The sequence below is a fragment of the Panthera leo genome, chromosome B4 (genome assembly GCF_018350215.1).
Source record: "Panthera leo isolate Ple1 chromosome B4, P.leo_Ple1_pat1.1, whole genome shotgun sequence".
Taxonomy (NCBI): Eukaryota; Metazoa; Chordata; class Mammalia; order Carnivora; family Felidae; genus Panthera; species Panthera leo.
This window is the reverse complement of record NC_056685.1, coordinates 118,218,597-118,234,795: the sequence shown is the minus strand read 5'-3', so window position 1 is coordinate 118,234,795 and position 16,199 is coordinate 118,218,597. Positions and strand designations below refer to the sequence as shown.

General features: G+C 39.8%; 1 long non-coding RNA gene across 10 annotated transcripts in view; it reads left to right on the top strand.

The window, feature by feature from the left end:
- The window catches only part of LOC122223715, a 102,089-nt gene that overhangs the window by 28,979 nt on the left and 56,911 nt on the right, over positions 1-16,199 (top strand). The window lies entirely within an intron of this gene.

The following is a 16,199-nucleotide window of genomic DNA, read 5'->3' as shown; positions in this document are numbered from 1 at the left end:
TGTTCCCAAATCCTAGATTGTTCCTTCAAAACACAGGCTTTATACCCTAGAGGGCTTTCTTCCAACATACAACTATGCCAGTTTATCGTCCTAGATCTGTTTTAAAAATTTACATTTACTTAAGATGTTAAAATACTTAACCCAGGGGGATCAGTTGTTTCCCCATAAAATGTTGCAGCTCTGCATATTATATTTCCACCTAAAATATATATAGAAGGATTTGTAAAATATTTAGGCTAAGAGACATAGCACAAACCTAATTTATAACATGCCATAAATAATAATAAGGCAGTTTTCTAATTAGATTCTGTTTCCCCAAATAAAGACATACCATAGTAGATTATTTCTGTAGTCCTATTTTTTTTAAAAAAAAAATCAATTCATCAGCACATCTGAAATCCATATACCAAACTGGCAGAAAATCAAGATACTAATTTTATATGGGAGAGGAAAACCCCTAGAGATTTCCATTTAAATATCTACATCCTGGAACCATTTCAGGTTCTGATTTAAAATCAGGGGTTCGATATTTTATGGCAGATTATAGGCAGAATCCAGAGAATTAGATGAGACATTTTCTGACTTGTATTATCTACTTGATGAACCAAAGTCTTGCTTTCAGATTCATTTTCAGTATGATTTCCCTGTTGGATATGTCCTGGATGCCATGGTGAGAAGCTGGCAGGAAAACCCTGGGGAAGAGGTCAGAAACGATGCTATCAAAAAGAGAAATGTCATGGGACAAGGACTAAAAATTGGAAACAATGAGAGAAGGAGGGAGGGAGGGAGAGAAAGAGAGAAAAAAGAGAGTGCCATATATCTATATCTATATCATCTATATCTATATCTATTTCTGTCACTATCTCTATCTCTATGGAGAGAGAATTTGCACGCAAGGCAGGACAACATAAGAAATAATACATGGAGTACTGCTACTAACATGATCATTTTGGTTCCTCTTATTTAAACCCTCTTTAAGCTTTCACTTGTAATTAATAAGAACTGCTATTTAAAAAATTTCAGAAGGACTTCTGTTTAGTGTTGAAACATAAAAGAAAAATATTGCCCTTTCATCATCTCTAAGAGAAAAAAAAACCCCACACGATTTATGTATATACTTTGGAATCAAAGTCCCTTTTAAGTCTCTTGGAGCTGATCATAAATAGAAGCCAAGTCTGATCTCCTCAAATAATAAAATAGTGGGAAAAAAGATAATGCACCCTACCATTTAAGCATTTGGACCACATCGTTAAGAGTGGTTCAACTGAGTGCCATTAAATTAGTCTTAAGAATGCAATGCATTGGAATTTGTGTAGTAGGGACTGTTTTTCTGTATAGAAGCAACTGCTGATTACTGAATAGTAATGGAGGAACTCTATGGTTGCTTTCCCAAGAGTGGTGCTGGCATCCACTGAGCTGACCACTAACCCTCCTCTAACCTAGTTTCCCTTGGGACTGATGCTGTGGGTTATGGTTTTTCCTCTAAAAGGAAATTGACAACCTTACTTTTGAAGTGGAGAAAACATGAATTATATATATCAGTGCTAGTACTCAGTTAAACAGGTTATTTACTAGAGAGTAGAGTTTTGATGGAAGTGAAAACTTATCCTGGGAAGAAGAAATTAGCAATAAATCTGGTGATGAAGGTGGCTGAATTCTTCCCCAGATAGCCCCGTTTAGATGCACAACCTGAAGCATGTAGCCAACATGTGGTGGAGAGCCTGCTTAAACTTAATACGTTTTCCCACATTTGGGAGGTGGGGTGGGGGTGGGGGGAGTTCAAATAGAGATAAACAGCAGTCTAAGACCACGGAAGCATCCTTAGAGACAATCATTTTTAGACAGAAAATAGAAAGGCTTATGTATACAGCTGGTATTTACATGAATTCCTCCCACTGAAGCCTGGGACTTTGGAAGACAGACCAAGAGATAGGAGGGAAACAGCTGTCTGTGCAGATGTTGTCAACAAATAGGATTTGGGATTCTGATCTATTATGCAAAAGCCCATAACCAACGACTTTTACCTGAGGATCTGGGGAAGAAGGGCATTTAACTGACCTCTGAGTACTGGTGTGTTCAGGGCTTATTCCTGGGCTTCCTTCTTTCCCTGTCTTTTCTCCCTAGGTGAACTCACCCAGTCCTAAGCATGTAAATGCAATCTATGCTGATTTAATGTTTGTGAAGTGATGAGAGTCATGCCTAGCTCATAGTAAACACCATGGAAGTGTCAGCTATCTTTATTTATTATAGCTAATTGCCTACTATTTCCCCTTGTGTGTTTGATAGGTATTCCCAAATTAAGTCCAAAATGGAATTGCAGGTTTTATCGTTCCCACAAACCAATCTCCCCTGTGTTGTTTTTCCATCTCTGTAATAGCAGCTTGACCCAGTGACTCAGGCCAAATGCTTAGGAATCATTGTTGATTCCTTTTTTTCTCTTACTCTTCACATCCAATTCATCAGCAAGTCATCCCAGTTAAACCTCTGAGATGGAAAACAAATCCATCCACCCCTCTCCATCTTTACTGCCACTATTCTCGAACAGGGCTCCCTCCCATCTCTTGCCTGGAAGGCTGTAGAAACATTTTACCTTTTTTTTTTTTTTTTTTTTTTTTTTTGCTTCTACTCTTCCATTAAGATCCTTTCTCCATACACTAACCAGAAAGATGTCTTTAAAAGGTGAATCAGGGTCAGGCTCATGACTTAACAGTGCACTCAGCATATAATTCAGTCTTCTTTGGTTTTACTCCATTTGGGCTGCTGTAACAAAATACTATAGACTGGGTGGCTTGAACAATAAGCAACAAACAGTCCATGATCAAGGTACTGGCAGATTTGGGTTCTGGTGACAGCCCATTTCCTGGTTCATAGACAGTTGTCTTCTTAATGTGTCTTCTTATGGCAGAAGGGGCAAGAAAGATCTCTAGGGTCTCTTTATAAGGGCACTAATCCCATTCATGAGTGCTCTGATCTAATCACCCCAAAGGCCCCATTTCCTAATCCGATCACGCTGGGAATTAAAATTTCAACATATGTATTCTGGGGTAGGGACACAAACATTCAGTCTAAGTCACCTTCCCATGAAGTACAAAGCCTAAGCCTTTCCCCACTTGACCCCCCTCCATCATCCTTTCTCTTGCTCACGACACTCCATTTAAACTGGACTTTTTGTTCTTTCCATTTGTTTCCTGCGTTATTTCTCCCCACATCTTTCACCCCTGTCCCCCACCAACAATACATTTGTTTCTCAAAATTCAGGCTACAGCCAATGTGTTTAAGGCTTTCCTGACCACTCAGCTCATGTCTACCTACTGTTAGTGCAAGCTCCTGGAGTGCCGGGGCTTTTTCTGTCCTGTTTATGGCATCTCAGATGCTTAGGACAATTCTGTAGCAAGGAAGAGGTTCAATGAATAAGAATAAATACAAAATTATCCAGAAAACTGATCAGCTAGAGGGGATAAAAACTTGAAGCTTGTTTAGGGAGAGCAGCAGCATGTATGATGTGTAAGAATAACAAAAGTACAAAAGGAGGGACCCTGTGATTTACTTAGAAAGAATAGGGGCTGGAATCTCCATCTAAAGTCAAACTCTTCATGTGCCCACTAGATCCCTCTCCTTATTTTTACTCCCGGACAATATTCCAGAAATTTCTCTTTGTCTCTATAAAATCATACATTTTTTTTTTTTTTTTGGCGTTCTACTGGATCATTTCCATCATCATGCAAAGATGTGATTTTTCCTTTTTTTTTTTTAATAAAAGACAAAGAAACAGACTAAAAACCCAACTTGACTCCTTATCTCCCTCTATTTCTCTGCTCACTGTTAGCACAGACATTACACAAAGGGATGCATATTCTTGATGCTCCAATCCTTTGCTTGGAACTCCCTCCAATCAGGCATTCACAGCCAGCCTACTACCAAGATGTGTGTGGCCACAGGTGACTTCCATGTAGCTAGTCTTTAGTCCTTGCCTGATGATTCATGTCCTCACTCTGTCCTCCTTGATTTTTCACTTGACTTCCATGGTAATCACCTAATTCCCTTAGCTACTTTTTCTCCTCTCTGATGGCTTCCTCTCAGTCCTCTTTCTTGGTGTTTCCTCATCTCCCACAACTGTAAGTATGCAAATGTCCCAGGACTCCAAGCTTAAGCACCTTCCTTTTCTATCTTTACTCACTTGCTTGGTGATTTCATAGAGCTTCACACTTTCAACTTCCATCTATATGCTTATGACTCCCAGATTTCTTTTTTTTTCATTAAAATTTTTTTAAGGTTTATTTATTTTTGATAGAGACAGAGGGAGACACAGAATCTGAAGCAGGCTCCAGGCTCTGAGCTATCAGCACAGAGCCCAACATGGAGCTTGAACTCATGGACTGCGAGATCATGACCTGAGCTGAGGTCAGACGCTTAACTGACTGAGCCTCCCAGGCGCCCTTTGACTCCCAGATATCTATCTCCAGCCTGGACACTTCTCAAGTCTTGCCTATTCATCATCTCCACTTAGATATATAATAAACCTCACAAAATTAAAATGCCTGAAACAAAACCCCTGATTTTTCTCCCCCTCAAATCTCCTCCTCCACTGTTGTCTCCAGTTCAGAAAAAATGGTGACTCTTTATGATTCTCCAGAGGGGGAGACAAAAACTTAGAACCTTGGATCCATACTGATCAACTCCTTCCTTTAATACCCACATCCATACTGTAGACTCTACTTTTAAAAGGAACCTAGATTCTGACAGTGTCTCTCCATTACTATCCTGGTTGAAGCATCATCTTTTCTCTGAATTATTTCAATATCCTCCTAATTGTTTTTTCTGTTTCCTTCCTGTCCTATTGGAATCTATTTTTAGCATGGCAGTCTGAAAGATCCTTTTAAAACCTAAGTCATCTAAAGTCACTGCTCTACTCAGAGCCCATATTTGCCTTCCTGCTCAGAGTAAAAGCTAACTCCCCAGTAGACTGTAAGGTTCCTGGGATCTTCATACAGTGCCTACAATGGCACCCGGCACATAATAGGTACTTAATAAATATTTGATAATTCAATAAATTAAAAAAATAGGCTCCTCAGAAAGGGAGGCAGAGTAATACTATATGGCAATGATATCTTAAATTCGCTCAGAAACTCTTAGTGAGGGTAAAGTACATGTCGAATTTCTTGGCAACTGATTCTTCTCTCCTGTGTGGTCTTTTGCCCATCACCTTTCTGTCTTGTTTCCTACTTCTCTCCCATTCATTCATTCTACTCCAGCAACACTGTCCTTCTTGCTGTTTCTCAAATATGTTGGGCATGTTCCTGTCTTGGAGATTTAGTACTTGTTGCTTCCTTTACTTGGAACTCTCTACCCCAAATATCTGCATGACTTACTCCATCACCTCTAATGATCCTTTGCTCAAATGAATCTTTTCTGGCAACTTCTTTTAAAAAAAATTTAATCTCACGCTCATGACAGCCTCCTCTTCCCTAAAATATTTATTTCCATACAACTGGTCATTATCTGACACTCTGTAATTTTATACTTTTATTTGATTAAATGTAAAATCCTTGAGGGAGTTTTGTCTGTTTGGTTCTCTGCTGAATCTTCAACACTTCCATTAATGCCAGACACAGAGGACATTCTCAGTAGATATGTGTTGAATGGATGAATGAGGTAATGAATAAATGAACTCTGATATGAAGGAACTGAAACCTCACTTGGGCAAAGAATTTGAAATACAGATAACTCAAGTACTGCAAATAACATTTTTTTCACATGAACCCAGATTAATTATTTCTCATGACTGTGGAGAACTTGCAAGTCAGGTCACTGAACTGAGATTGATTACTGTTGAGAAATAAAGAAGAAAAAAATGTGCCAGAAAACTTTGGACGTTAAAGAAAATCTTATTTTCAAAACAGTAGACTCAGTAGACCTAAGACTGGTACACTTGCTCTTGAACAAGATTTTGGAATTGATCATTATATTATGTGCCTACCCACTACAGGAAGTTTGCCACCAAGGCCAAATAGGAGGATACCAAGAACAAGAAGTCATGTTGGCTAAATTAATTTCTTATTTGCCTTGTTGAAAACTAGAATGCCAGAGAAGGCATGTGAGAGGCAGAGTGTATTTGCACTTTAACAAGTCACTAATGAAAAATCTCTCAGCATGTGTGTGTGTGTGTGTGTGTGTGTGTGTATAAAATGGGGGAAAATGAGAAAGACCTGACATAATTAGATAGATTAATAATTTGTTTGACAATTAAAGCGATTGCTATCAGCCAGGATAGAAATTCTATTCAAAAAGTTTTAATCAGTTCTCCGTATTTTGCTAAGCATTCTCCACACTCTCCTTCTCTCCTTGAAGCAGAGATCAGCGGTGCCCTGTGGTTCTCTCCCTAGTCCTAATCAACATATTTATTCATCAGTGCTTTTAGCAGTTTTAAATGTTTAGATTTGACTCACTTGGAAGTAATGGTGAATATACTGTATGACAGAATCTGTATCCAAGTCTATCTAGACTGTCTTGGAGGACAAGTTGCCCCTGAGTATGCAGGGTCCTGCCAAGCTTCAACAAGTTGCCTGCACCCATAATATATGGAGCAGACGTAACTTAGTAGCAGCCCATGTGGAAGGCATGAGAGGTTTGATTAGCTAGGGTGGAAGTGAAGTTGCTCCAAAATTAGGACCCATGAGGGTCATCCAGGCTGCTGGGCAGCTTGCTTCACAGGCCATGGCTCTGCCATCCTGGAGGATTCTTGTCTTACCTGTATAGGCAAAATGCCTCTGTTTTATGTCAATGTCCTAACCTATGGGAAAAATGTCCTGGGAAAGTGATTTCCTTTCTTAAAGTTATTTTTTTAATTTACATGTAGTAAAAATCTTTTTTGGGGGTGTATTGTCCTATAAGTTTTAACATATATAGAGAGATTTTTTGTGAACACCCCTCTTGGTTCTCTGAGTGCTGAGATCATGGGCTTCTCTTGGTGTTTCCTGTTTATGGTTCCAGTTTTGGGCTTCTCCAGAGCCCATTCCATCACATATCAGAGGTACAAACAAACAAAGAAAAAACAGCATTGCTGGGTTGCTTTGGAGCCCTGAACTTCCTACCTAGTCCTCTTTTTCTTACTCACTTTTCAGAGTCCTCTAACAGTTGCTTTATGTATTCTTCCCAAGCTTTTTAGTCTTAGTAAGCAGAGAGATAGTAGGGAGTATGTTTGCTCCCTCTAAACCAGAACTGAACTTTGCAGTTTCCTCTTAAAATGCATGGAATGATGGGACACTGTTTACTTCCACTCACACTCTATTGATAGCAACTTAATCTTAGGGCCATGCCCACCTAGCTGCAAGACAGGCTGGAAAATACATCCTCCAGCTTAAGTTAAGGGGAAAAGCCAAAAATTTTTTACCAAGAAAGAAAGAAGAAGAGATTTTAGGAAACACTGGCAGTCTGCCACAGGGATGACAGTGAAGAATATATTCAATGTGGCTTGAAAGAATAAGATGGCTAAGAAGATCTCATGCTGCATATCTGTGCATTTGAAATATCAGGTTAAACTCTTATTGCCTCAGTTTCATCTTGGACTCCAAAACAATACAAATTTAAGACCAAAGTGAGGGCTAAGCAAGTCGATGTATGCAGAATTACAAAGGAAATAGCTACAAACTGGATCAGATTGTGGAGAGGGATAAATGTGGGCAGGAAAGTTTTTGGCAAAAGCTATAACCTTTACCTCTAGCCTGCTGAGGGAAGCTTCCCTGAAGCCATTCAGAGAGCTTCAGTGTAAACTCATTAGAACTGTTAGTTGTGGGGGGGGGGCAGTGAGAATGTTGGTGCTTGACTCATACCTGAGGGTATAAGTGGCTGCCTAAGGCTTGCTGATACGTCCAAAGTTTGCTGAGATGAGGAATGGACCACAGGTGGGCCATACAGAAGAGAGAATTGATGTGAAGCTATCTTGAATCCTGTTTAATCTGTCTACCTGGAAGAGAGGAAGGACTTCAGCATCAAGAACATGGAAGATAATGCTGGGTTCTAGGAAATGGTTCAAACAATGATCATTGAGACAACAAGCTGAATGGGATGGAATTATCGCCTGAAGTACACAAAACACCCACATAAAAACAAGAGAAAGCTTTAAACACCTGCCAGACCCAGAGACAGCAAGCCAGGTTTATGATTCAAGACCTTTCCTTCATCTTACTGTAGCTTTGTAAAGGGCAGGAATTAGCTAGCAGGTGCGCAGATAAGAAGCCACCCACCGCCCACCACCATCCACAAGCATATGAAATCCTTATCCTTTTCCTGTTGCATGCAGGCTTCCAGCCTGAAGGTGACCCAAGCTAAAGAAGTAGAAAAGATATAATCATCAAACTGATGATTTTAATTAAGTGGATGTTTTATTTACTGAATTGAGTCTACATTTATAACTTAAAGTGTTCTTAGAAATGTCTGTTACTTATGGGGTGCTTGGGTGACTCGGTTGAGTGGCTGACTCTTGACTTTGGCTCAGGTCATGATCCCAGGGTTGTAGGATCAAGCCCCATGTCAAGCTCCTCACCTGCTTAAGATTCTCTCTCTCCCTCTGTCCCTCTCCTCTGCTCTCATGTTCTCTCTCTCTCTCAAAAGAGAAATAAATAAAAAGAAATGTCTGTTACTTAAGAGTGAGGACATCTCGGGGCGCCTGGGTGGCTTGGTCGGTTGAGCGTCCGACTTCGGCTCAGGTCATGATCTCACGGTCCGTGAGTTCGAGCCCCGCGTCGGGCTCTGTGCTGACAGCTCAGAGCCTGGAGCCTGTTTCGGATTCTGTGTCTCCCTCTCTTTCTCTGCTCCTCCCCTGTTCATGCTCTGTCTCTCTCTGTCTCAAAAAAATAAATAAACGTTAAAAAAATTAAAAAAAAAAAAGAGTGAGGATATCTCACTCATTCTTTACCATCCCTGATTACATTTTAAAGGGAAGGTAGGAGACAAAATAATGTTGCATTTTGATACATGCTACAAATTGTATCTTGTCAATATAGCAACTACAAGTATGAAGTATTTCAGATGCAAGAGAGAAAAATCTGGTCTTATTTTCTCACAGAAGAATGTTGAGCATTTGTAGGCACTATATGTTAAGAGGAACACAGAAAGGAACCATTTGCATCAAGTGACCATGCTGGTAGAAGGATTCAGAAGGATCACATTTTTTCCCAAACTGAAGGGCTAGCATGAAGAAGCGAGATTAAACTTGCTCAGGAGTTTAGTGGGTCAACTTGCTGAAAGCTTTATAGAGTCATGTATTTAATATGAAGAAGACTTCTTTAGTGTTATGGGGCCCCACAGATAGAATGGGTTGCCTTGAGAGATGGGAGCTTTGCATCACTGGAGATGCACAAGTTTCATTGGATGATGTTATATGGCAAGGTTGCTTGTAGAGGGAATCCAAACATTGGGAGGGTGGTTGGGGTTAATGATCTTTAAGGCCCTTTCTGACTTTGAGACTATGGGGTTCTATAATCTCTCTGTCCAGATGTGTTCATACTATTTAGAAACTGTAATATTACTGAGTCAAATCTAAAAGTGCATGTATTCTCTCATGTAACAAGCATCTACTCTATCTGATCATTTCTGTCTATTTGAATCTCATAGGAAACCAGCCAAGTGGAAAAAAAAAACTCCAATAAGTTTTTAAAATCATGAATCCCATAACTGAAAAATCCCTCAAATAATGACAGTTTAGCTAAGTACAAATTATAATTAAATTTGTGATTTGTTTTATAGCTAAAAAAAGCATTCTGGCTTCCCCCGTCACCCATTCTCTTCCACTGTTGCTCTCTCTGTCAATCACCCTCTCTCGTTATCCATTAGCTCTTTACAACTCAATCCACTGAGAGAAAACTCTCTGTTCCAATGTATCCAGGCCATTGTCTTGGCTATATCTCTCTGGAATACAGTGAAGGAAGCACAGCTGCTCCGGTGTAAAGATGCAACATGGGGTTCCATGTGCTTGCCTGTTCTCTTCAAGAGTTATTTATGCCAATGACTCTTACATTTTTCTTGGATTCCACAATGGCAGGAAGCACATGGTGGGTGCTCAATAAATAGGGAAACAATGATCTCCTTTTCTTTTTATCTCTCTCATTGGGGAGCTACTGAGAGAAACCAGATTGATCTCACAAAGAAAGCCACACAGCTTTGAAGAGTGTTTGGCATTGCTTCCATTCTCCAATATTTACAGACCATGTGGAATATAAAGACAAAGCAAACAAGATCCCAGCTATCAATGTGCCAGTAATCTAGTTGGGAAGATAAAATATGGGAAAATAGACTTAATAAAAGAAAAGGTATGAGTATGATAAATGATGTGGATAAAATATTGGGCTTACAGCTTTGGAAAGGACCTTGGAGATTAGTGAATTCATAGTCTTCTTTTTACAGTTGGGTAAATTGAAGCCTTCCCAAGTCTCTGCTGTCTTGACACTCCTGTGTCCACATTACTCAAAGCATTATCCCACATTCTCCCCCAACATGATGAATCTTATAGCTTGCCTTTCCAGCAGCCATTGTCTTCTCTTTGCAGGCATGGTCTAGTTGTTTGAGTAGTAGTGTGCCCAGTCTAAGATATGAATCAGGATTGGTTTCAGTCATGACTATCCTTCCTCTATGCCAATGATTGACATAGGGATGAAAGCGTGACAGTGGGATTTAAGGGAAATCAGATGAAGGTTTCTGAAAAAGCTTCTCTTCTTCATTAAAAAGGTTCTTTTTCTTATTTACACTTTGTTTCAAGTGTAGATGTTGATGTCTAAGGATATGACACTTGGAGTTGGGATAGACAAATTTGCACCATGAGGGAGACATTGCTACACGTGGTAGAATCAAAGGAACTCAGGATCAACCTCTGTCTAAACTTCTTGTTAGTTAACAACAAATGTCAATTTGGTTTAATTCTATGTATGTTTTGCTTTTACTGACAACCATAAACACTGCAAAACTTTATCTTCAGTAACTCTTCTGCTGCTGTCTTTCCTCCTCACTCACTTCATTAGAACCTCTGGAACCTGGATTCCATTGTCTCTCTGCTTAACCAGAGCCCTGGCTCTCCTCAGAGGGCACTGAGTCTGTTGCAACCCTTTAAGAGAACTATCGTTCTCCATTCTCCAAATATGACAGAGGTCAGAGGTATGGATGCTATTACCTTAGATGCCCATTGCCTTGGTAGACCATTAATTCTCTGCTGTTACTAGAAAAAAAAAAAACAACTCTTCTCTTTTGAGGAGGCAAGAGGAAACAGATTGTGATTATACCTGATTATGCCTGATAATAACTACCATCTGGCTAAGACATCCTCTACCCCTGTGTGTTGTTGCCATGTACACTCCCCCCACTTGATCCCCCAAGCCAGGAACTCATTCATGTTCCTTTTCTGAAGTCTCTGGCAACAGCTTCACAGGCTTCCTTTTTCTCCAAATACTGTCATTATCATGGTGACATCAGTGACTCTATAGATGTCCTTTCCAATACTTGAGTTCCAGTAATAGGTGTTCAGCCTCTCACTGAAATAGTCCTTTCATTATGCATAACACTGATGCAGTGATTTCAAAATATGCCAGCCAATTCTTTGACACCCTTTCAATCAAGAGGGGTGTCTATGTTTTCTCTTTGATTTGAGCTGGCCTGAGTGACTACCTATTAACCAATAGAATGAAGTGGAAGGAACATGCTGTGACATAGGAGACTAGCTTAGAGAAGACCATGCAGCTTCTGCCAGGTTCTCTTGAGATGTTCATTCTAGGAGACGCCAGTCTCCAGGTGAGAAGTTCCACTACTCAGAGACAGTCATGCTGAAGAGGCCATGAGTAGGTGTTCCAGCCAATAGTCCCAGCGAAATTCGCAGCTGACAGAGTGTCACTGGGCAGCCTTGTTAGTAAGCCATCCTGGAACTCTAGATGCCCTTTCAGATGATTCTACCCGCCAGCCATAGAGTCATTCCTGCAGCTTTTGAGTCTTTCCAGCTGAGGCCTAAATATCCTGGAGTGGAGAAAAGCCATGTCTTCTGTGTCCTGTCTGAATTTCTGGCAGAATTTTTTGAGCATATTAAAATGGTTGTTTCAAGCTGGTAGGTTTTGGAGTACAGGTTTCCCCTGCTACCTGAGCAGAGCATTCCTTTGAAAACTTTGGTAAGCCAAAATGGCACAAAGCCAAGCGTATATACCCTCTGCCATTTCAAAAGTTTGTGTTTCGCCATTATGAAAGACCTACATTAGTACCTGGCTTTTGCTAACCGATAGAAATCTGAAGAGGATTTTCACTTTTACCAAAAAAAAAAAAAAAAAGGCTTCATCAAACTAATGTAGGTCTTTTTCAAGAGTAAGACAGCATAACGCAAACTTTGGGAAAGTGAGGGATACCTGCACTTTGTTTTGCAGCTATAGTAAACAGAACTCCTTCCATTGGCTTTCAGGGGAGTACAGTTCATTCAATGCTCATCAAATTCTCAAGAGAGGACCTTCCAAAGCAGAGAGGCAGGATAGGACAGTGATTATACCTGATTATACCTAATAATGTCTATTTTGAACATTATGATTGTGCCAGGCACGGTGCTTTGGCTAAGAATATGGATTTTGAGGTGAAACAAATAAGGATTCCCATCCCTGCCTTGCTACTTAACAATTGTGTGATTTGGGGGCAAGAAAAGCCACTCTACATTTTTGAGCCTCAGTTTCCTCATCTGTAAAATGGGGAAAATAACATCCATCTCATAGAATGGTTTTGAAAAATAAATATGATAATATATATAAAGCCATTGATACTCAGCAAATGGTAGCTAGTTTTGATAATAACACAGAATAATATGATTTGTGTAAGAAATGAAGTCACAATGGAAGCAGAAGGTAAGACTACAGGGTCTTTTTTTCAAAACTATACCATAGTTTATTATTTTTTACTAGAGGACCCCTTTTTGTTGGTATATTTATTCTTTCCTAGCTCTTATTTACTAGTTATTAAATCATATTTCAATGTTTAAAATATTACATTTGGTTTCATGCTAGTCATCTCAATCCGATATGAGACATAAGAAAAAATTTACAATCCAATATTTCACAGACCAGAACAATGATACTGAGCAAAAAAGTTTGGAATTTAGGGGAACTATGTTGTTCTTTTTATTATTTTGAATAAACAGGTTTTAAGAAAATCGATGTAAACTTATCATTTTGTGTGAGGGAGTGAATTTCGTTTCTAAAAATAATATTTGAGCTCAACATACTATTTATCAATTTAATTTAAAAATATTTACTTAAGTATTTCAAGAATAAAGCAAAGTGAAGAAAAAATAACATATTTTGCACAGAGGACCTCCCTCCCATCCAGATGCTAATATTTAAATGCCTTTGTGTTTTAGAAGATGAAGTTGGTAGGTTGGTGGAGAATGAATCAAAAGGTGGAACTTCTGAGCAGGGAGGTTGGTCAGGGTTATTTCAACTTCAGTATTACCGGTAGGCCATGTGGTTATAATTCAACGATGGGTAGGAGGCTGGATGGGAAGGTGTGGGCATGAGAGGCCCCATAAAGGAAGACGTGAGAGGCCTTGGTTTTCAGGAGACCTGTAGTCAAATTTCTCTCCCCAGCCCCCAATACCATAGCACAAATCTGTGTTTCCTTTTTCTTAGGGAGAAAAAATAAAATTAACAAAGTACAACCACTAAACAGGTTACACTAAGCTATGTGAGCAATTTTGTCAGAAATATCAATTCTACATATTGCAGCAAAAGAAACATGGAATGTTTGCCAAGTTCTTGTGAGAAATCTCTGTCTAAAAATTGTGCTAGCTTGCTAAATATAGAGTTGTTACAAAGAACAGAGCCAATTGGCCTGTTAAACCCACCTCAAATGAGATGATGGGGTTATGCTGGATTTTACCACACCAATCACTTCTACCCCAAGGGACGTGGAAATGAGGTCAGGGCACTTTTGTGCCTGAAGCCAGATAGTTTCCCAGTTTCTGTAGATGTTCCTCCCCTCAAAAAGTGACAGGAAGTATCCATATGTCCTCATACACCTGATTTCGAAACGAAGAAATCTCTTATGCAGATGGCTGAAACAAAGCTGTGTATTAATTTTTTTTTAAAGTAAAAAATCCAAAAAGGACAGTAGAAAAATTCTTTGAATGCTCTCATAGTGTCCTGAAACTTCTGTTCTGTTGCTCTTTAAAGAACAGTTAGGTCTGGCTCCAAGGAAGGAATCACCCTTAATATTGCAAAGCACCTAAAAATATTAGTAACCGACTGAATGTAAACGAGTCAAATAGCTCAGGATATGAAAGCTGTAACAGGAAGAGGAATTGGGTTGTGAGAAAGAGGCATGGAAGTAGCTTTGGATGTCATGAAGGAAAGCATGCAAATTGCTGTTTGGGAAGGTAATTTGTGTCCTTATGAAAGCACACTGAGAAGGTGCTGGAATATCAATGTAGTCGGCTGGATTGTGTCCCCCCAAAAGTCAGGCCTAAGCTCTAACCCCTGGTATCCATGAGTAGGACCTCATTTATAAATAGAGTCTTTGCACATATAATTAAAGATCTTGAGCTGATATTATTGTGGATTTAGGATGGATTCATTCTAAATCCAACACCGGTTCCCTTAGAAGAGAAAGGGGGGGGAGTTGAAACAGAAACATAGAGAAGGCGGTGATGTAAAGCAGAAACAGAGATTGGAGGGACGCAGCCAGAAGCCAAGGAACATTCAGGACTACTGCCAGCCACCAGAAGCTAGGAGACAGGCCTGGAACAGATTTTCTCTCAGAGCCTCCAGAAGGAACCAATCCTGACAACTTGATTTCGGACTTCTGGCCTCTGTAACAGTAGGAGAAGACATTTTTATTGTTTTATGCTGCCCAGTTTGTGGTCATTTGTTACAGCAGTCTTAGGAAACAAATAAAACCACCCACAGAAGCACCCATGTGAAGAGGAGACCCAGGATTAGAAAAGGGGCTGTTGATAGGTGGAGAAGTGTGCTATTCCAACTTGAATTTATTAAAAATTAAATGAAATAAAAAATTTAGCTCCTCAGTTGCACTTGTCACAATTCAATTGCTACACGGGGCTCCCAGTTACTCAAAGGGACAGCACAGATACGGCACATTTCCATCGTTGCAGAGAGTTCTATTGGACAGTGTTGCTGTAAGAGCCACAGATCAAAGTTTCATTTCTATGGGCAAATGACGTGCATGGGGACTGTTGGCTTCAAATCTGTCTTTTCACTCACACCTGCACCAGAAGATAGCAGTTATCACTGGTAGTGTCACTTTTGATTATGAAGGAACTACAGCAGAAAGGTGTAAATATAGTACAACCACCTGTCTCGGGTTTCCTCCCACATACCATCTTCCCAAACAACAAACATAATAAATGATAGTATTGATAGACAATTCTCTTCCAAGACGACATCCCAAATCACTATTGCAGAAACTATCAAACATGTTCTTATCTGTGAATGCTATGTGAGTCATACCCAGGAGGCCATATTTACTCCATTCCCTTCCTTGTATATTTCTATTTCCTCTTAAAATTTTAAGGAGGATTTCCCCCCCTTATAGCAATTTACCCTCTGGTGGGCTCTGTAGTTATTGAGAACAGCAGGAGCTCTATGGTGGGCTTAGAAACCTAGGGAAAGATTCTGAACAGGGGGATGATGTGATATACACTTATTTTCCCCAGAAGATGAATCTGGCAATGCTGTTAGGATGATTGGAAGGGGTAAAGCCTGTTGGCTGTGTAGTTGTGATGAAAATGGGAAAGAAATTATGCTCTGAATTGCAAAAGCTGCCGTCACCAAGATCCACCTGTTCAGAGCTATCTTTAGCTGCATTCAGGAACAATTTACCCACATAACCTTCCTTTCCCTTACTTTTCTTGTCTCCAGGTACAGGCATGAAGGAATTTGCAACATTAAAATGGGAAACGGCATTACAGGAGTGTGTGTGTGTGTGCATGTGTGTGTGCGTGTGTGTGTGTAAGAGAGAGAGAGAGAGAGACAGAAACAGAGAGAGCGATGGGATATACATGTGTGCATGTACATGTGTGCTGGTGCATTGTTCGTCACAGGTAGTACCAACAGTATGGCATTTAATAGTTTCTTACAACCTGACCCTAAACACATTATCTTTTTCACCCTAAAACCTTCCCTCCTTCCGCTCTTAGAACCACATGTACTGTTCCCTAAATATTCCAGGCACTG